This window comes from Artibeus jamaicensis, unplaced genomic scaffold (genome assembly GCF_021234435.1).
Source record: "Artibeus jamaicensis isolate MK-2021 breed Jamaican fruit bat unplaced genomic scaffold, CSHL_Jam_final contig_76, whole genome shotgun sequence".
NCBI classification, from domain to species: domain Eukaryota; kingdom Metazoa; phylum Chordata; class Mammalia; order Chiroptera; family Phyllostomidae; genus Artibeus; species Artibeus jamaicensis.
Window position 1 is genome coordinate 3165332 of NW_026521954.1, and position 22563 is coordinate 3187894.

A 22563-nucleotide genomic window follows, 5' to 3' on the forward strand; every position below is an offset into this window, starting at 1 on the left:
GTAAGGCCACTTGCTTCTTGAAGCTTTTCTGGCATTTTCCCTTTTTTTTTAATTGTATTTCTTTCCATTCCCATTCATCCCCCTTCCTCGAGCCCCCACACTCACCACACTGTGGTCCATGTCCATGATGAAATTTCCCTTTGTTCTTGAGCTTCTGATCCTTCCTCGCCCCAGTCTGTTACTTCCTCTTTTCATAGCAGCTTGTGTGGTTACAATTGCACAATATTTTCCTGCTGCTTGCCGTCACCATCCCTCTGATGACAATGCCTGAGTTAGGAGAAAGACAAGCCCTGTAGACTTAGGGAGGAGGCGGGAGGGGACCCTTTTCTGTCAACAGTAGTTAAACTTCCAGGTTGCTGATCACAGGAGAAGGAGTGGGGAGACTCAGAGACAGCGCCGCGCCGACAACCGCATACCCTCCCCAGGCTCTTTGGGGATATACCAGCTACCAACATGACTCACCGATGTCCCCTCCCTCCAACAAGTGGCATGTCCCCGGGGGTGCCAGATCCTCAGTTATCCCACCCCCACCCCCTGCCCTAGTTCTGGTAAACAGGAAGTAAAGGGATCTGTTAAAACAGGAAAGAAGCCAGAGGGGCCTCTCTCCCAGGGCAACGCGCTCCTCCGTCTCCCAGTCCCACCTGTCCTCAGTGTCTGGGGCTCGGGCTCGGGTCTACCTAGCAAACAACAGCTCTGTGGGAACAGTGAGCATGTTTGGGAGGAAGGCAGGAGGGTCCTGAAAAGGAGAATAACAGGAAAATTTCATTCCCAATTTTTCCCTCAAGTTACTTTTAAATGTTCTATTCTCTGTTTCTCTTTGCACTTATCATTGCCATTGACCTAGGCTCCTTACACCTGATCCACATGAGAGGGGGCCCAGTGAGCCGCAAGGGAAACCATAGGTGGGCGTGTGTCTGGGGATGGACACACAGTCACTGATGATGAATGAGCCAGGTCAGGAACTAGGCCAGCAGTGCTTTTCGGAGCCAGAGAGGAACCTGAGATAAAAGGGAAAACCACTAATACTGACCCTGTATTTACAGTTTTGATGTTTTGGTTTATCATGCTTCTTTTTTTTGTTAATTTTAACTTTTAAGATAGTGCACTAACTACTATTTGTATTCATCACTGAGAACTTGGCACATCCTTAAATTTGTGCTCGCCTCGCCCTCGTCCTAGCCCCGGATGGATTTAGCCCAACAGATGTTGCTGGTCACCTGGGCGACGGTTTCTTCAGGAAAGAAAGGCTGGAGGCTATAAAAATAATCTAAAGGAATCAATATCTATTTTTAAATAGGCAACTTTAGTCCTACAAAAATAAATGGCAGAAAGAATGAAATTCTCAACCACAAAATAAACCAAATTTTAGCCACAATTCTAATACTTTCTTTTCTAACAAAGTCAGGGTACTGCACGTTGCCGGCCACCAGGTGTCTCTATAAACCCCTGCAGGGCCCTGCACAGGAAACAGAGAATAACGTCATAAGTAAAATCTGAGGTCTTTTTTTTTTTTTATGGTATTATCTCTACTTTATTTTTTTGCTTTTTTAAAAAAAAATTATTTAATTATTTTTTAACTACAGTATTCTGTCTTTTACTCCCATCCCAGCCCACCCCCCACCCCCTGAAATCTGAGGTCTTTAACCAGCTCTGAAGAGATGGTACAGAAGAAAAACAGTTCGAAATGTCACAGGACCAAACACCAAAGCTACAGAGATCCATCCATTTATCAAGGGTTTCTGGCTAATAGTGAAATGCTAATTACAGTCCTCAACAGATTTAAGCTATGAGATAGGTCGGTTTGTCAATAAAGTTTCTAGAATGTTTCTGCATTAGTCTTCCCCCATCCCTTGGCCAGATTAATATCTAACAGAGTGCAACCCTGCAAGGCTAAAACAGACTATTCCAGGAGCACTCCAGAACCATCTTCACCTGGTTTGTAGGACTAGCTCTCTCTCTCCTCACTCTTTTAGAACAGGAAATTTTGAAAACAGTATTCTACCCTTTTGTTTATGTAAAACAAATTCATGAAGACGCAGACTGGTATGGCTCCGTGTTCTCATCCTCCCTTTTCCTGCCACCTCACCCTGTCCTCGGAAGGAAATGTAAACACTGAACAGACTACTTCCTCTGTCTGACCTTATTTCTTCTGAGTTTACTCTGCAAATCAGCCCTTCATTCAACAACACACAGAAGGGACCACAGATACTTCCTCCAAGAGTCCGGGAAAGTGACTCTTGCGGGAAACTTCTGTGATGATGCTCCCCGAGTTTCCCAGCTTGTCCCAGGCAGTGTCGGCCCTTCCTGGTTACCACCACCAGTAACCACAACAGGAGCAACAGTGAACGTGTGTGGAGCGCTCACCATGTGCACTCGTCAGTGTGGGAAGAGGACGGACGCAATGTGCTCGGAAGGCCTCTGCTCTGGGCTCCCAGACCATCAGGCTCATCTGGTTTTCTCCTAGCCTTCTGGGTGACCCTCTCCTTCAGCACTGGGAACCTCCAATGCAGTCCCAGCCCTCTTCTCCTGGTCAACATTTAAAATAAAGTCTCAGATACTTAGAAAAGAGGAAGCCATAGTGGGTTCTGACACATAAATCGCACATCTGGAAGAGCAGTGCCCACTGCAGGCCTGGTCCCTCTTCTGCAGGCAGATGAAGTCTGTACATCAGTGCTTGTGAGCTTTCAAGTGCAGTCAAATCACAGGTGGGGGGTGGGGGAGGGAATATCTTGTGAAAATGCAAGTTCTGAGTCAACTTGTCCGAAGTGAGGCTGCGATTCTGCATCCCACACGATGCTGACTCTGCTGGTCCACAGACCACACTCTGAGGAGCGAGGCTCTAGAAGGCTCTACGGCTATGATGAGGTTCTCATAAAGCCTAAGCAATGCTCCACCAGCAGGCCAGGTCGGTGTAATCATGGCTGGATCCTGGGATGGGGGATACATACTGTGAAAAACTTAGAGAATACATGCTTCTGATTCCCAAATACACATATGTATTTCAGCTTAAAAGGGACTTAAAAATTCTGTGACACCAGAAATAAGGCTTGCTTACTTGTAAAAGGGCTCAGCCTGAAGACTAATTGTGCAGGTGTGAATTGCTGGGCCCAGTATCCTCACTAAGAGTCAATGACTTGATAGCTCAGAATCTGCGACTTTGGCTAACTCGAAACTTTTTTTTTGGAGGAAGAATGATCTGTATGATTATTGCAGCCAAAAGTGTAGAAATGGGAAACTCAGGGAGACCTAAAATAAGAGTAAGAATTAAAATATGGATAACAATGGGTATGATGAACAAACAACCTTAAATCTATGACAGTAGAAATTTTAAAATAAAAATTTTCATAATAATTTCTGTAATCATTATGATAATTAGTGTATGTTTTGCCAGCTTTTTAAAGATGATATATGTATTTAAGGAAATCTGATGTGTTCATGTTGTGATTTTAATTAAATGAGTAGAAGAACTTAAATTAGGCTTGCAATCAATGCTTAAATGTTTAGAGAAAGTTATTTGCTTAAAATCATAAATTTTGCTTTATTAGGTATATACGTACTATGTAAAGAGCGAGACGCTGACTGTTAAATATTTAAAAGAATGCTAATATCTTAATAAATTTGTGAGACCCTTGTTGACCTTTTAGTATATCCCACACTCCAAGTTCCCTACCCAAGCAAGACTCCTGCGGTTCCTTCTTCCTAGAAAGCGCATCCGCCAGGGTTCACTTGTCCATCTGCGTCTTAGTGCGCCTAATGCCTCTCTTAGCCTGGACTGTGAGCCAGTGCCGCTGTAATCCTTACAGCTCTAAAACGGTACGCGTACGATCCCATGCACAGATGCAGAAAGAGGCTTGGGAGGTTTAGTAACATGTCCACGTGGCAGAGCTGGGGGGAACCAAGGCTTCTCTTACTCACAAGTCCATGATCATTATTATTATGCTGAATCCAATAAACAGGCCCCTAACGCTGAGTGATAATGCTGCTCCAGCAGTCTGCTTCGGCCTGCAAACACAAAGCCACACAATCACAAACTCTTAGAGCTCTCCCCAAAATGACTGAGACAAATCTTTAAACACTGCCTCCTTGAAGGCTCTGTTAGGGGAGAATGCAATACAAACATACAGCCACAATTTAGGCCTTAATATAATTTATGTCGCCTGCCCTTTTATAATCCATGCACTGGTAAGAAATTGAAGGCCATGCAAAGTAATATTTCCTAACCTTTTGAAATCATTCTTTCAATTGTTATTCTATTACAGGTGTCTCACTTTTCCCCCTTTGCCCTCTTCCACCCATCCCACACCCCGCTCCCACAGTCCATTCCCACACTGTGTCCATGTTCATGGGTCATTCATACATATTCTTTGTCTAGTCCCTTCCCCTTCTTTCCACCATTCCTCTCCCCTCCCCTCTGGTCACTGTCAGTCTGTTCCATGTTTCCATGCCTAACTTTTTTTTACTTGGAGAGGCACGAAAGCACAGTAATTAATTGCCTCTAAAAAGATTCTGGGCCCAGACTGTCCCAGTTCAAATCTTGGAACTGCCACTTTTGAGCTGAGTGGCCTTGGGTAAGTCACTTAAAGTCTCCATGTTCAGTTACTCATCATCAAAGGAGGCATCATAAAGGACTTACCATGAGGTTGCTCTGAGGATTAAACAAGGTAATGCACATACAGAGCTTAAATCTGTTACTATATCTCTAAAAATAGTAATAAACCCAACTAGTTAGCTAAGCAGTTTATAGAATTGGACCCGGGACGTTAGACTGTCACCTCTTCTCCACCGGGTCAGATCACTGCCTTCTCCATTTGGGCTGGAACTTGCTAACATTTTCACCTTGTAGCCATGACATGCCCTCCCGTGCCCCTCTCCTCACTTCCACGGCTGCATTTCTTTTCACTGTGTAATGGAAACCCGACTGCCGAGGAAGGGTTATTTATAGCTGGAATAAATTAGTGTTATTTAGCCGGAGCTTTTCTGCAACTATCAGTCCATTACTGTGAGAGCATCCACATTTACATTGCAACATCGTTCTGTTTTCCCAGTGCCTTGTAATTATTAATTAGCTACTCAAAACAATGTTTATTGAACGTGTACACAAAGAGAAGCCTGATCCGGCCTTCTTCCCTCAGAAACCAGCAGACTCCCATACACCAAGCGCTCACCACACAGAGAGCTCTACCAGGATGGCCTCCACGGCCTTTAGACATGGCCAGAATTTAACTCACCCTCCCCACAGACCTCCCCCACGCACCCTCTTCGTTCCTGAGCTTGCTGAATGGGGCCGCCATTCCCATCTCCCATGGGGAAACTGGGAGCTGTCCCAGACCCCCCTCACACATCACCACATCTCATCTCGGCCGGGCTCAACTGGCTCTGCCTTCCCAACAGCCTGTCTCATCTCTCCTGACACCCAGCAAGGTAGTGTGACCCGGACTGCTGCAGATCGCCTCAGGGCCAGTCCCTCTACGTCAGCCTCTTCCTCCTCTAGGCCATCTTTCACAGAGTCCTTACACAGATCTTAAGAAATCTGACCACGTCACTTCTTCCTCCCTGCTTTATGTCCTTCCACGTTCCTTCACCAACCTTGGGAAAAGAGCACATGGGTAGTAAAAAAGGGTGGCCAGACCCAGGGGACCATTAATAAGTGTCATGCAGGACATCGGGTCAGAAACTTAGAGACAGACGTAGCTCTTCTTCACCCTCCCCTTCCAATGATTCCTGCCCTGATGCGCCCCCTTCTGTCAGGAAGTGGGTCTGTGGTTCCGGAGGCCAGAGCTCCGGATATGCAGCCTCTCCCTGGAGCTGTGACAAGGCCTGGGGGGAATCAAGGGCAAAGGCGGTAACCTGCTAGCATGACTCCAAATGCCTGCTGTTTACCCCCTTAATTTTTTTTAACTGCAAAAGAGAACGACTAGGCAACCTAGGAATGAGAGCTGGGCTCTGACCCCATTAATCAGGCAGAATGCTTTTTGTTCTTGCTGGAAAAGTAGCAAAGTCACCAAAACGTACATGTGTTCCGAGAACAATACTTTCTGCACCTTCTGTAACCTCTTCCTAAATAGCATGGTTCCCAGAGGCTAAAAAGCATTCTTTGCTCAGCCCATCCTCCCAGTCCATCCTCCCAGCCCATCCAGCTGGGCCAAGGGTATCTTAGCTCTGATTCCATTTCTCAGTGTTACCTCCTGATTTAAAGCCCTGTGGCTCGGCAGGATTATCTATAATGATGGCAAATGGCCCACAGGATGATAAGACAATCTTTTCACATCTTGAGCTGTCATCCATCTTGCAGAGCTTTGCCTCTGAGTTTCAGCCCTGACATCTCAGCAGGGACATCCACCTGGGGTTATTGATTGGGGCTCCTGTTCCCCACGCCCATTTCCCACAACCAGAAGCAGAGACTTGAATATCTATCAGACTTTACCTACTTACAGCAATCCTCATTAAAATCAATTACTCATTGGCTAATAGGTAAATAAATAAATAACCCCCTCAGGCTCCCACTGTGTCTCTGAGGTCATAATAACTCATCTCTCCATGCCCCAAACTGGGTGGCAAAGCTTGTTTTTCCTGAGCAGGAGCCGACTTTCACAAGAGTTCCTGTTACATTTCCTTTGAGATGCTCACACACACTCCCAGCAACAATGGAAATGAACATGATTTCCCAAGCAGGTTGCCTAGAAACCACTCCTGTGTTTCTGAAACTGATTTAAACATGAAAATTCAGCTCCTGACTCACGCCAGGAATGCATGTCATGATTTTCGTCGTCTTTTACTTCCTACTTTCTTTTTCTTTCACATTACAAAATAATGCATGTTGATTGAAGAAAAGAGAAATTGAAAAGAATAGGGAAAAAAAGTTTAGAAAAATCAAAATCCCTGTAACCTCACTATCAGAGGCAGCCACTGCTGTCATTTGAGGGTATTTCTTCCAAGCTTTTTTTTCTATGCATTTTTAATATTACTGATATTAATGCTGAATTTATATAGTTAGGTTTTTCCATGTAGCATATTGTCAGCATTTCCCATCTGGCTCAAATTTTCAAAAACCTGATTTTTAAAAAAATGACTACCTTGTATTACAGTCCATTTTCCTTTATTTATTTAACCAATGTCACTTAAGGCTAGACATTTAGGTTATTTCTAATCTTATGCATTTTAATAGATGTCACGATCATTTTAGTATGAAATATTCACTTATCTCTATGCCTTCAGGATAAATTCATAAAATGAGTTTTGAAAAGCCTGAATATTTTAAAATCATTAAAAACTGAGCTAATATATGTTTATGATTTTTAAGAATTTGGTACAAAAGGTGAAGAGATTAAGGGAAATGTGTGTGTGTATATATACATATATACACACACATATATATGTATATATATGTATATGTGTATATTACACACACACATATAATAGACAGACAACACAGCATGGTGATCACCAAAGAGAAAGGTGGTGATGGAAAGAGACTTGACTTGAGGTGGTGAACACACAATACAAAAGACAGATGATGTATCACAGAATTGTACCCCTGAAACTTATACAATTATATTAACTAATGTCACCCCACTAAATGCCATTTTAAAAAAGTAAATTTCTCTCTTTTCTACCTAGTGTCATTTCCTACAGGTAACCGCCGCTACTGGAAGTTTTGTATGAGTATGGAAACACATATATCGTTTATTTGACACTATAATTGTTCTACTCCTGTTGCTCTTTCTCACTGAATCTTGAACAGCTTTCTACATCCATCCGAATTGATGTATTATTTTTAGAAATTGTACAGTATTCCATTAAATAGTGTGCTTATTGCCTAAACAGGACTTCTGAATGCCCTCAGCACATGCGCAGTGAGCTGGGGTCCCAGCAGTGGGTCTGAGTCCACCCCGCACCTTTGCTGACAGAGGGAGCAGGTGGTGGCAAAGGTAACAACAGCCTTACCTGGCTGCAATTAATCAGTATTATGATCTACAGAGGTCTCCCAACTTTTCCCTCTTTTTGTTTCCCTGAAAGTTTTTATCCTTTTACCAATCTCTCCCCATTTCCTCCACATTCAAGTGATGCCACACAGTACTTGTCTTTCTCTGTCTGGCTTAGCTCACTTAGCAGAATGCCCACAATCAACATATAATATAAAATAATTAATCATATAAAAATAAATAATAATAAAATCATTATACTCTTCTTGATGAGAGCAATGTGACTGAACATGAGTTATTCGATGCAAAAACATTGGTGTAACCTCTTGTATCACAGTTATTCTGGAATCTGACTCTAAGTTCAGCTTAGTTCCATGGGTGGTTTTGAGGGCTGACATCACAGGAAGAGACTCCTCACAAATACACGCGTATCCAAACGGAAGAAGAGTGTTGCTGGCCCCATTTAGACTCCTGCCGGCCAAAAATGCAAAGTTGTTTTGGAAATTTACTTGCGCTTGCATTGTTAAGATTACTTTTGATTCACAGTTACTTTAGAGATAGCTTTTAGAGCTAGTTATCCATTTTATAAACTTTTGCTCCATTAAAATTAGGTAGGTATGCCCTGGCTGCTGTAGCTCAGTGGATTGAGCGCGGGCCTGCGAAACACACGATCGCAGTTCGATTCCCAGTCAGGGCACATGCCTGGGTTGCAGGCCGGTTCCCTGCAGGCCAATTCCCAGCAGGGGACGCATGAAAGGCAACCATACATTGATGTTTCTCTCCCTCTCTCCTTCCCCCTTCCCCTCTAAAGATAAATAAATAAAATCTTTTAAAAAAAAAATTAGGTAGTATACTCCATACAACCACGAGGTACATGTTCAAAACCTGGCTCTCAATCTGCCACTTCTAACTGGCTCCTCCCACCGTCTTCCCTGTTGCAGTTACTGACCCCTCCATCGCCCCAGTGGATCAGCTTAGTAACCTGATGTCCCTCCCTTGCCTCCTTTCCTTCTCCCAGCTTCACATGGAATTCGTCAGCAAATTCTGTTAGTTCTGCCTTCAAGGCACATCCAGAAACTGAGCCCTTCCTGTCTCTTCTCCTGTAGACACTACGCCACCCTCTTCTCTTACCTATGATTGTTACAACGACAACCTGACCGCGACCACCTGTTCTGCTCTGTGCTCTCCCCTCCATAACCCCTGCGTCACTGCAGCATGTGTGAGCCTTTTAAAACTTGTATTATTTTCTTATTTGGAAAAGTTTCAGCCCTGGCTGGTGTAGCTCAGTGGATTGAGCACGGGCCTGTGAAGCAAAGGGTGGCCAGTTCGATTCCCAGTCAGGGTACATGCCTGGGTTGCAGGCCAGGTCCCCAGTAGGGGACACATGAGAGGCAAACACACATTGATGTTTCTTTCCCACTCAGTCTCCTTCCCTTCCCCTCTCTCTTAAAATACATAAATAAAATTTTTTTTAAATTTCAAACTTTACAGAGAAGATGCAAGAATAAAGAGTATATAAAAAATTACCCTTTTCTCTTACCCTGCATTTTCTTACGGAGGTCTGTCCAGAAAAAGTCCAGCCATTGTTAATATAATGAGAATGGTTTGTGTGACATGTAACCAGGCAGCCAAGGAGAGTGGACTGGAGTGTACAGGTGTGAACAGTGACGACTTCACTGTACCAGTCAGTGGGGGTGGTAGATGCTGTTGAGTGAGCATGTGCCCTGTGTGGCCAAGTTAAAAATGACTGAGTGAGTAGAGCAACAAATCTGCATCAGATTTTGTGTTAAGCTTGAACATTCCTCCAGGGAATTATTCAGATGATTCAGAAGGCCCCTACCATGGACAACTGGTGATTGGCAGCTTCATCACAATAATGTACCTGCTCACACATTACGTCTTGTGCAGAGTTTTTTGGTGACACATCAAATCATTCAGTGACTCAGCTCCCATACTGCCCAGATTTGGTGTCCTGCAACTTCTGCCTTTTCCCAAAACTAAAATCACCTTTAAAAGGGAAGAGATTTCAGACTGTCAATGAGATTCACAAAAATACGACAGGGCAGTTGAGGGTGATTGGAAGAACTGTGTGAGGTCCCAAGATGCCTACTTTGAAGGGGACTGAGGTGTCACTGTCCTATGCATGATGTTTCTTGCATCTTGTATCTTCTTCAATAAATGTCCCTACTTTTGCAGCCCTGGCTGGTGTAGCTCAGTGGATTGAGCATGGGCCTGCAAACCAAAAGATCGCAGTTCGATTCCCCATCAAGGCACATGCCTGGGTTTCGGGCCAGTTCCCAGCAGGGGATGCACCAGAAGCAACCATACATTGATATTTCTCTCCTTCTCTCCTTCCCTTCCCTTCTAAAGATAAATAAATAAAAATTTTATAAATCATAAGATGCTATAACTATAAAAAAGTTCTCTGCTTTTCATAATACATGACTGAATACCTTCTGGACAGACCTTGTATAGTTATTTGCCATTTGTTTACTTGTCTACCTCTGTTATCTATCTATTTATCTATGTATTTGGTTATCATGTGCCTACCTATGACAGCATATATTGTAACCTAACTCCTAAACACGTCAGTGTATATTTTCTAAGAATAAATTAAAAAGACACTGGTGGCCAGCAGTTGGTCATTTATTCTTAATTATCCACAGCATTTAATTGTCACAATGGAAAAGAAAGACAATGTATTCATTTTCTGTTTAACTGCTTGATTTTAGGTGCCAAGACAGTGTTACATAAAGGGAAGTTAGAGACTTTTTGGAGACGGCATTAGTGCATCTCTTCTACAAGCCTATTGCTGGCATTGTGAGAAATATTCAGACCTGAGTTGCTTTCAGGGCTCAGATCAGGCTCACTTTCTCTCTGCCACTGTGCAAATGCCACTGGTGCAAGGGGATAGAGCTTTAGACCAGCGGCCAGCACACCGAGGTCCTACTTTTGCCTCTGCCGCCAGCCAATGTCATGGGCTGGAGAAGCCTAACCTCCCAGGGACTCAGCTTCTCTAAAATGAGGTTAGCGAATTTGATCTCCAGAGTAGAACAGAGGACCTGGGGATGAGGGAGCCCCCATACAGCTCTGGGGAGCCCCTCTTAACATGAGAGATAAACGTTTATTTTTCTTAAACCACTGTAGTTTGGGGTTTTCAGCCTCAAGCAAAATAATGTAACTCTGACTTCCACCAGAAATGTAAGTACAGTATTATGAAAGTTTCTTGCAGAATTTTCCTGAAAAGAAATATGATTTCACTCCGGGAACCTAGATGCCTAAAGAAAAAGGTGGGCGCCAAAGGAAGATTCCTGTCGCAAAAATATGGCTACTTCATTTCCTGCTCCTTTGACTTCCTTTGGGTATTTAAACAGTTCCTCTTTGAAAACCAGCGTCTCCTGGGAGAGCGTTCTTGGCTGGTCCACACCTGAGAATCAGAGCATGCTCTACTGACACACCAGGAGTCTGGGGAAGGGGAGCTGTGAGACTAGGCTGGAGGAGGAAGTGACACTTTGGGGAGCATGAGCCGCGGCCAGGTGGGACTGATGGGGGTGGGAACGGGGCCAGAGGGGAGGTGCATAGATGCTGGCTGCTAAATCCTAGAGGTGTCTTCAGGGCCCTGCGACCTCTCATGACCACAAGAGGGCAGCAACGGGAGACAAAAATCCCTGCGATGGTTCACAGGGAGGCTGGCTAACTCCAGTCCCCACCGTAAACCCGCCTTTGCTTCCAACCTGGGTCGCTCTGCCTTTCTTTGTCCCAAGTCACCCTCCTCAACCGCAGAAGTGGGGAAGGAGTCTAGTCCCCGAGCAGCATCAGGGTTCCCTGATGACAGTCCTCGTCTCCTTCTGGTCCACGATGTGTCATGCCTGTGTCACATGCTTAACAGTTTATTAAAAAGGCCTTTAAATCTGATTTAATTTCTTTACTTTGACTCGCCCTAAGCAATAAGACCTGTGAAACGACAGGTTTGGTGTTCTAGTTATATATATATGTGTGTGTGTGTGCCATAATTATTACACTAAAAACAGTCTGTATCACTAGAAGACGGTCTTGCTATCACAAGTGGTGTGTGTATCTTGCTTGGAGGAACACTGCATTATTTCATCCAGGCCCCTCAACAACCCAATAAAGAAGGGGGTAATATTATCCCCATTTTATAGATGAGGAAACTGAGGCTCAGAGAAATGAAATCGTTTCAAGAGTTTTCACCAGAACTGAGATTTGAAACAAGGTCTCACTGACATAAAGGGGGTGTGGTGCCCAGCGTCTCCCAAGAAGGAAGGCAGAGGCCCCTAAAGCTCAAGAAGACAAGCAAGACTCCCCGGGTGACAGGAACATCCTCCCTTCAGCTCCCTCTCACTTCCTCCCTTTTCTTCTTTGTCTTCAATTTCTACAAATGTCCCCCTCTCACCAAAACAGAACATTCTTGAATGTGCCCTTATGAATAAAGGCTGCCAACTCCACACTGGGAATAAAATTCCCTTTGAGAATTTTTACCACTTCTAAAATGACCATAAAGAAATCCAGCTGCTCGTGGTTTGGGATGCAGAAGGAGAGAGGAAGAGTGGGGTTTCTGGGGAGTCTCTCAACACACCGGTGGGGAGCTCAGTGAGGTGGCCCTATCGCTCAGCCCAGGGGACTGCGGGAATAGAAGGCCTGACGTTTATCTGAAATGACTGCTCACCCCTGAGGGTTATGGCACCACATGTGGCGGAGAGAGAAACCCCACACTCGGCCACTCACCAACTGCGTGACCTTGGCCAGCCACTACCCTCTCTGAGTTTCACTCCCCAGCCCCTCTCAGAGGGGTAGGTGGCATTAAGTGAGGAACCTGTAAGTTAGCACTAAACATGCTACTACTATTATTATTTTTAATTACTGCGAGACTAAAAAGGGCCTTCACATTCTGAACCCAGTCAGCTTAAAATAAATTGTAGTATTTGACAAATATTGCCTTTTCCACTCGGAAACTTCACTTTTAAAAATGTGAGGTGAAAGAGCAATTCTTAAAGCAAAAGGAAACTGTTAAATTTTGAACTGTCCCTGACCTTGACATCCCACTTCACTCGTTATTTCCTCTTTCCCGACCGTTCCAGCCCACGTGTGTGACCCGTTGCTTCCAAGCCAGGGCCCCACAGGAAGAGTGGACAGGGCAGACAGGACATGTCCTTGCCCGGATGAGTTTCGCTTCCTCCCCACCGGGCCAGGTCACAGCAAGGGAGAACCGTCGGCGATGGCGCTGAGGGCTGCGTTCCTGACTTTATCAATGCCAGGCAGGCGAGAGACTTACCTCCGGGGACTTGGCATTGCAGTGAATTTTAAGCCACTGACTGCAGCAGTACCTCATCACATGTCTTTGTCTTCTTACCCCAAATCTAGCGGGCATCCATGTTCTCATTGTAAAAGCCAACTTACAAGCAACATTCGTCAAGAACGATGAGGGAAGCAAGCTCTGATTACTACCTCGGTATCATCTGACCTCCCTAGAGGGAAGGTACCTGTTGAAAATAGCAGAGAAGAAGGACAGAGAGGAACTGGGTCCCCAACATCATGGGGCCACAGACAAGCTCTGGAAAGCTTAAGCATGATGAAGCCTTTTGAGAAGCTTTCCGAAAGCCAGACGTCCCTGTCCTTCTCGGGGCCACTGCCACCCCCCTGTAGCTCCCTGTGCCTCTCACCTCCAGCCGCACCGGGCCCCGACACCCACGTAAACAGAAGCGTCGTCAAACTACAGACAGCTTTAGGGGCATCATTCTCTTCGCCTCCTCCATGTCTCTATTTTCTATCCTTTCCCGCTCTCGTCTGGAGAATGTTATTCCATCACCTGAGACCCCTTCCGTAGAAAAAGCTTGACTGACCTAGGAGAGAAGACAGCATTCTTGTTACAGCTGGAATATGACATACGGGACCTTAGCTTGTCGCTGCCACCGCCGCCGCCGCCACCACCAAAGTGTGAACGGCTCCATCTTAGACAACTTCTCCATTTCTGAAGGTTTTATCTCACAAATTGGCCTAATGTTGAGGAAGTCGGAGCTGTCAGGCACCCATCCATGGCTGAGAGGAAGAAATATATTAAAAGATCTCTTAGCAGCCACTTTGCGCCAAACAGAGCTCACATTTCTCTTGTCTAAAAAGCTGGTCTTTGCCTGGGAATGGGGTTTCGCTGCTGCTGTCAGAAAAGATTTTACCAGTAAACGGCAATAAAGATGAACTGCCTCTCTGCAGAGGCAGAAGGTAAGAGAGAGTAACAAAAGGAACGTTGACACGATTTTGTCTGATGCTTGATGGCATTTGGCGCCCCAGAGCGGTGCTTTGGCAGCCGGTTTCCCTTCTGATCTTGCAGAGTGTGCATGGACATAGAGGGCACCCGTATCGAAGGACAACCTGCGGACACGTGGCCAAAGGATTTTCCAGCGAAGGGAAAAGCGCGTGTATTTAAACAAGCAGCCACATTAAGTCCTCTCTCTGCCCATTACATTATAATTCCTTCTCTATTTCACGTCCTGCCAACCGGTTACTCAGCAATATCCTTCAATGTATGGAGCAGAGTAAAACTCAGTTTTCGGAGTTATCTCATCTCACTGCCAGGCTAGCTCTCCAAGGCACATCTGCTACCAGCCCCTTCCACAGCCCCTTCTCCCTCAGGGACCAGCGAGTTGTGCTTATTCGGATAACCTTCTCCATGTTGTGGGGAATTGGGATGATCCGATGCAGGTAGCCAGTCTTTTCAACGTGCCTCTCTGCCCCTTCCCTTCCCTGCTTTCCTGCATCCATTACAAACGACCCGTCACCCAGAGACTTCTGCCCCACAGTTGTGTCCAGGGTCTCGCTTGCCTCCCCCACCTGGTAAGGCCAGCCTCAAAGGGTCCACGAGACGGCGAGATATGGAAGGGACCTGAGTCACCAGAACATCAACATCCTGGCTTTTTACTTCCCAGCTGTGCAATCTTTGACAAGTTACTTTCTTTAGCGTTTCGGCTTCAAGAAAAAATAGTTATAAGACTTCCTCATGGGGTTTTTGAGATGACTAAATGAGAAAATGTACACAACATTTATGGTACATTAAGTGCTCATTAAACAGTAGCTCTTTTCTTCCCCTTTCTGTTCTCCCAAAGTAGTCCTGGCTTGGAGGACTCTCCCTCGCAGGCTACACTAAAGAGTTCGGCATCATCGCTGTGACCTGAATTTCATTCAGTGCTATCATTCATCATTCCAAGGAACACGATCACAGGTTGTTTTTGGTGCCTGCCCCCTGGGAGGTAGTAACAGCTTCTTCGTCAGAGTCATTTCTGTCACTGGTTTTGACCCCCACAGAATGCGGCAGGGTCTGCTCAGTTCGCAACTGTGAGGATCCTGTGTGGTTTCACACCTAGCACCAAGGAGCCTCTGTTGGCGCCTCGAGAGCCCGAACAGCACCCACCGAGAACTTCCTACTTCTCTTCCACTCAGAGGGCGCTGCTGAGAAAAGGCAGGAGGCGCTGTCTTCTGGGGAGTGGCCCATGCAAATGGGACTGGTGGCCTGTGAACCTGAGACACGGTGGCTGTGGGGAACTTCGGCCCCTAAGGAGCCACAGGTACAAACTCATCCACAGCCGGAAAATGGTCCCACCTGCGAACAGAGCCCAGAAGACACGGGCAGGGTTTTCCGATGACGAGTTTACCAGAAAGAGGGTTGTTTACCAGACTTGATGGTTTCCTCATGGGTCCTCTTTACAAGGAAAAACTGCTAAGTAGGGATATATTAGTTAAGATACAGTTGAAGCTGCTGTGGTATTTTGAGTGGAGGCTGCTGTGCAAAAGAGAAACAAAAGTGGATGTTGTTTTTATTTCAGGTGTAACAGTCTGAGCAATAAGCTTTCCAGAGCTGGTACGGGGCTCCTTGTGGGAGACCCGCTTTCCTCCTTTTTCGCTCTGCTGTTCTCACCACACAGCTTCCACCTGGTGATGTCAGAGGCTGCTCCAGCTCCCTGCATCGTGTCCCTGGCTCAGCCAGCAAGAAGAAAAGGAGAGAGGGCACCCTGCTATACTTTAGAAGCACAGTTTGGAAGTTCCAAACTTCAGCTCCACTTTCACACCATTGGCCAGAACTTAGTCACATGATGACACCTAGCTGCAAGGGAGACTGGGAAATGTAGTCATGAGTCCTGCTGGAACGTAACTATAGAAGAAGGGAACAATGTAATATTGAGGGACAGTTAGCACTCTCTGCACAAAGGACGAGACAGGAATATAAACCGGTGAAGCCTGCTGGGTACAAGGATATACGCATATTTTGTGTGGGTGGTAGAGCATAAAGTAGACAGAACAGCCCTACCTTGAGGGGCAGCCACTTTTATCCACATACTACTGTCAGGCAGAAATTTATGTTCAATGTTCCGGATCTTTGGTTTTCAAGAGAAGCCAGAAATCAACATTTAAATTTGTGTGTGTGTATACATATGAATCTCACAATTTTTAAATGTTAGCTAAAAATAATTTTTTCAACACTCCATGGGCCAAGCATACCTGTGGCCTGCCATCTGGGGCCCGTGATTTGCATAAATATGTCAGTGTGCTTATCTCTGCCTTCAACACACAACTTCTGAAATCTAAAGTTAGAGCTAAAGACAAATAGGGCTAATAAACAGCTGTGATCAAGATAAACTCTTAAAGTAAACAATATGTTTGGCGTGCTGGTTGGGCATTGAGACAAGAAAATCATGAGCTGGCCATGAGTTTCTTTCATCCATCAAACATCCTACTTCACTTCCAGGTGTGAAATCCTTTCAGTCCCTGCCTGGCTTGCAGTGATTGGCGGTCAACTGGATAAATGGTTCAGAGGAAACACTCAGCATCCGTTTTCCTTGGGTGAGATGGAGATTATGTGTGCGGCAGCCACAGTTACAGGGTGGGGCAAAAGAGATTTACAGTTGTTGGTATGGAAAATGATACAATAATTAATACAGAGTAATACAAGAATAAACCCACACACTCACAACTGGAAACTTCCTTTTGCCCCACCCTGTGTGCTACTCAGAGTGCCTGCTGTGGGTGGGGAGCATAATTAGCCGTCGCCCTCAGTGCTGCCTTCGGGATCCACTGCCATGTTCAAGGCCACACTTCCCGAGAGTTTCTCCCAGCCAATGACCGAGCACAGAAGGGGGACTTCTCCAGCGGCTGACAAAGGCTCCAGCCATAGGCTCACCATCTGGCCAAACCTTTCTTGTACCTGGACTGTGGTCACAGACTCCTCCGGCCTGTCCTCCCCCTTTCACAGGCCAAGGCACTCCTCTCCCTCCTTCTCCTGCTCTCTCCTCCTCACTCCTGCACAGGCTTCCCCCTTCAAAACCCCCTTGCGTGGCCAATCCCGACTTGATACCCACTTTAAAGCAGACACGAACAAACACAGGGGGCTAGTAACAGTGGTGATGACAGGAGCATTGCAATTGACCGTGTGCTGTGTGCCAGGCACTGTACTTGCACAAGCATAGCTCTGAAAAGTAGAAATAGATTCCCGGCAACAACAATAATAACCTTATTGAGCATTGACTATGTCCCAGGGCCTTACATTATAGCCTTACATGTAATCTTCACAAGAATTCCAAGGTGGGTAGTGAAATGTTGTTTTGATTTTATAGGTGTGGAATGAGGTTGAATAACTTGCTCAAGGTCACACATCTAGTAGGTGATAGGCAGTGATTCAAATGCAAGTTCGTCCTGCTTCGCCCTATTGCTCATAAGTCATGTATTTGTGTAATCCCTTCCCAGTTTCTACCTTATCCACATACCACCACAGACTATCCTCACGACATCTATTATTTATGAGTGGCACCTGCACAATTATTTACCTAGTATTTTTTCTAAACTAGCTGATTTTAAACACTTAAATATATTTATTTTAAAAAAGAAACATAATATCACTAAAGTAGTAAATTGCCATCTCTAGCCATAAGTTAAAAATAATTCTAAGGATAATCACAATAAAAACAATATTATCAAATTTTTATCTAGACAATATTACAACATTGAAATAGATACTATAACTAAAAACATCAAATCTGAGGTCTGCACTCATTTTGCAGTGTTTTTTAAGGGAGATTAGCAAGTGTTAGATGTTAAAGAAGTACTACCTTCAAGTGAAGATTGTTTTTCTTGACAAAACCAGAAAGATTGAAAAAATTTAAAGAGGGACCGACTTAATCTGCGACTCACTGCTCTGTAGTGCTGCGTCCACAGGTCGCTGAAGTGGCGGTTTGCTTCAGCAAGTAATGACGGGTATGAAAGTGGAGAATGCTCATTGGGATGTGGAGAATAACCAGCTCTTTAGAATTGCCCCTTGCCCCCCAAAGGAAAAAAAATCATTTTATTACTTTTCAGCTTTCTCAGGTTTTCAATGCGCACAGTTGTACCCTCTGGTTTATCTGGAGGTTGCGATCTCTCAAAAGTAAAACGCCCGGGGCCTGCAGCGTGAGTGAACTCTGGTTTGTTGGGCAGGTGTATCCGGTAGAGAAACAAAACACAGCTCTGTGGTTAGGCCGCCTAGCGCACTGGAGTTCAGCGCATTCACAAATCAGCCTGCCTGGGAGGGGGCCGAACCACACACAGCGACAAAGTGGGGCCTGTGTAAAAGCCTCCCAGCCTCTTCGGGTCTGGCCCAGAGCTGAGCAACGTGTGGAAAAGGGCCAGCCACACCACCTGCTGGGCTCTGCCCAGGCCCTTTCCAGCCCGACATTCCGTAACATGGCGTAATGTACTTTGTTACTCTCGGAGACAATGGATGGGATCCTACTGTAACGAGTCGCACAGCCTTGCGGAAGTGTAAACACACTTCAGGAAACCATACCCCATTCTCTCTCCAGGGTTTATCCTGTAAAGAAGAGCCAGCCCAGCACCTGGCCACTCTGCGTTAGATGGCTCTGAGCCCAGCAATGAGGTGGGGAGGGCTTGTCACCAGCCCTGCCTCTGACTCTGCGTTCCTGGATCAGTTTCCATTATGTATCTCTTGTGTCGGGTTTGGTAAGTGGTTGGCGAGTTTAGTTGGACCTGAAAACAGAGAAAAGACAGGGACGCCATAGTGCAGAGGTCCGTTCCTTGTCACAGAGTCCCAGCCTTGTGTCCGCTCTGCAATGGGAACTCAGAGTCACTTGGGACTGAGAAATGAGGGGCTGAACGCTGAGGTCTGACAGTGACTCTACGCAAGATTCCGCATCCCATTCTTCCTCAGACTTCTGGATCTTCAGCATATTACTCTTTTGGATAAATCACCATCCCCAGCAGACAGAAGCAGTAGAGGAGGAGGTGGAACAATGAACATCGCTGTGTGCTAAACACCGTAAAGGCCTCATCTAATTTAATGTTTAAACTCCTATGGGATTAATCGATTGATTGATTGTTCCCTCTCCACCAATGAGAAAATTGAAACAGAAGGAGGTAAATTGGCAAAGATCACCCAAAGCAAGTGCTCTGACCCCAGTGTTTGAATTTACAACCATTACGTTACTTTTTGAGGCAGACATACCTGAGTTCAAATCCAGGCTGTATCTGCCAGTAGCTGTGCAACTTTGGGCAAGTCACTTAACCACTCTGACTACTGTTTTCCCATCTAGAAAGGGTCTACTACTTAAGGCTAATAGAGCTTAATAAATGTCGAGTATTATTAGCAACATAATGGTGCCTCAGATTGATCACTTCCTCTTTACTTCTCTAGTAGCCGTCCTCGCTCCAATTACTCCCAGCTGTTGACAAAAGCGGAGCCTTCCCTTTGACCTCAGCCACCCCATTTGGCTAACCTGGGGAGAGAAAGCCGCAAGACAAAGAGAGACTCCATCACCCTTGCACAGCTTTTCTATCCCTTTCGGAGCCGCACGCGGGGAGTCACAGCAGGCCCCACAAAGTGCTTTCAGAACCGTCAAGGATTTTTAAAGGCACTGACAATATCCACAGAGCCGTTTGTCATAGAAGGCAACGCACCTGACAGGGGAGCCTCTGAGAACGAGTCGAAGTGTGCTGAGGATCGCCGTGTGCCCCAGCAATGAGCCCACTGTGAGAAGCGAACTGAAGAATGGCCGTTCTTTGGGAACCATAAAGTTTGCTGACTTTCTACCTATGATGCTTTTTAAATATGTCTGCGAATTCTTTGACACTCTTCGTAACAACAGGTGGAGTCTAATTCCCTCATTCTTGAGTATGGAGTGGACCTAGTAACACTGTGTAACTTCCGGGGGAGGTTATGAAAGGTATTTTAGCTCGCCACATTCTCTCGGGATTCTTGCTCCTCAAACCCGGCTGCCATGCTATGCAGAAGCCCAAGGGCCCAGGGGGAGGCCAAGTTTAGGTGCACCGGTCCTCCATTCCCAGCGGAGTCCTGGAGACCAGGCAGCCTCAGGCCGACTCCAGACCCAGTCACCCGCTAACCGCCACCTCACGACGGACTCCGAGTGAGAGCCGCCTCCTGAGCCCAGACAACAATGTGTGATTGTTGTGTTATGCCACTGCGTTTGAAGCTATTTGTGATTCTGCAACAAATAACCAGAATGCTACAATGTGTTTCACAAAGCCCTACCATGAGCTTTATGTTACGATTGGTTGTGGTTTCCTAGAAACTATTAGTTTAGCACATTTTCATGATGCATAGTAATTCTTGTTAGGTACTTATCAAATATTTTTATGATCCACAGTAAGCATTTTAATCAATTTATTTAAAAATAACTCCATAGTCCTGACTGGTGTGGATCAGTGGGTTGGGCGTCATCCCACAAACCGAAAGATCACCGCTTCGATTCCTGGTCAGGGCACAGGCCTGTGTTGCAGGCCAGGACCCGGGTTGGCACTGATGTTTCTCTCACACTTCAGTGTTTCTCTCCATCTCTCTTACCCTCCCTTCCCCTCTCTTTAAAAAAAGAAAATCTTTTTAAAAATTCCATAATAAGAAGTGGAAATGTGAATCACTCAGCTTGTTTTCCTGAGGGAAAGGCAACTCAGCAGACTTTCCTTAGAATAAACTGGGGAAGGAGTCCTCGGCTCCTTAAGCCATCAGAAGAGGGGGAAGCTTGCGAACGAATTGACCTTTGACGTCCTCTCTGGGGCAGGACTGGCCCTGGCAGACAAGCAGAGCCGCGATCCCTAGGCAGCCTCAGCCTCTCAGGCTGTGAAGGAATCACAGCGCAGAGTTCACAGTGCAAACCATCAGCGACTGCCACGTGTTTTCTAGGAGCTCACTTTGTCTCCCGCACTTACGGATACACAACTTCCAGTCCTTGGCAGATACCAGAAAATAGTGGGTATCCATACAAATACTAATACAAACACACACCCACACCTAAGTCCCCACTACCTGGCCTACTGTGTGTCTTGAACAAATTACTTAATCTGTTTTGTCTCAGTCTTTTTTTTCTCTCTGTAATGGAGATAATAATACTTTCCTTATAGATTGTTAAAGAGTAAATGAGCTTAGAATATTCAAATTAGACCAATAGAGCATGCTCAATAAATATTAGTGATTATAATAACCCATATGTATACACACACACATAAAGAGACTGGAAGAAATTGCTCCAAAGAGTTACTGTGGCTACATCTGGGTGGAGGAATTATGAATGGCTTTTGTTTCCCTCTTTATACTGTCTTCCATTTTTTAAACACCCTATGATGAATCTGTATTTCATTCATTAATTTTTTTAAAAACATTGTTCCAATAGAAACTCTAAGGAAAACCTAAAAAATAGAGGTGGTTACTGCAAAGATGTTAGGATTGTGGGTAACATTTTTAATGTATTAAATTCATTTTTAGTGCTTTAATTTTCTTACATTGACTAAATCAGTAGAATGTTTGAGGCTAGGGAAGTGAAGACCAAGCCTGAATTTGCACTCAGCCACGTAATACCAAATCGAGACACCTGCGTGTGGTAGAGTTTCACCAGATAGTCAGATGGAGGCCAGAGAGGACTGCAGTCATCATGGAGGCTTCAGGAGATGGTGGGGTGCAAGGCAGGCACGGGGGAGTGGGGGTCCTTCCAAGAGGCCACACACACACCCAGTTCTGAGCTCCGACCACACTGGGGGCTAAGGGCATAAAGAAACGATCCTTGTCTTCAAGAGTTTACTGCCCAATGGTGAGAGTATTCCCACAAGCAAGCAATCTTTCAATGTAATAGAGTGAATACTAATGCAGCTACATGGGCAGGTGCCAATAGGGCATTAACACACCCTGGGTTTCAGACTGGCGTCTTAGAAGAAGAGTTTATTGTGCTAAGGGTTGAGGAATGTCTTAGTCAGCTTGTGTTGTGATAACAAAATACCATAGACTGGGTGGCTTAAACAACAGACATTTCTCTCTCACAGTTCTGGAAACTGGGAAGTCCAAGATCAAGGCGCTGGCAGTGCACTGTCTGGTGAGAGTCCTCCTCCTCGCTTGCACGGGGCTGCCTTCTTCCTGTATCCTCACGTGAGGGGTGGAGGGGCGGCGGTGGGGGCCTCCGGTCTGTTCTTCTTCTTTTAAGGGCACTAATCCCATCGCGGAAGCACCCCTCATGAACTCATCTAAACCCAGTTACCTCCCTAAAGCCCCCATCTTCTAATGCCACTACCTCAGGAATTACGGCTTCAATATATGAATTTGGGGGGGACACAAGCATGCTGTTTATAGCAAAAGAAGCGGGTC

General features: G+C 45.5%; 1 protein-coding gene across 12 annotated transcripts in view; it reads right to left on the bottom strand.

Annotated features, from left to right (window-relative positions):
* The window catches only part of CHRNA9 (cholinergic receptor nicotinic alpha 9 subunit), a 76488-nt gene that overhangs the window by 26502 nt on the left and 27423 nt on the right, over positions 1–22563 (bottom strand). For 5 of the 12 annotated variants that reach the window (XM_053672296.1, XM_053672295.1, XM_053672291.1 and 2 more), the window contains 5 exons: positions 13604–13783; positions 3671–4002; positions 3056–3246; positions 2365–2928; positions 106–267 (listed from right to left, as the gene is read on the bottom strand). The gene's annotated coding sequence lies outside the window, so the exon portion shown is untranslated. Of the gene's footprint in view, positions 1–105; positions 268–641; positions 737–2364; positions 2929–3055; positions 3247–3670; positions 4003–13603; positions 13784–14768; positions 14848–15294; positions 15315–18034; positions 18363–22563 lie in introns of those variants that run through there. The other 7 variants (XM_053672293.1, XM_053672292.1, XM_053672294.1 and 4 more) reach the window with 7 other exon arrangements.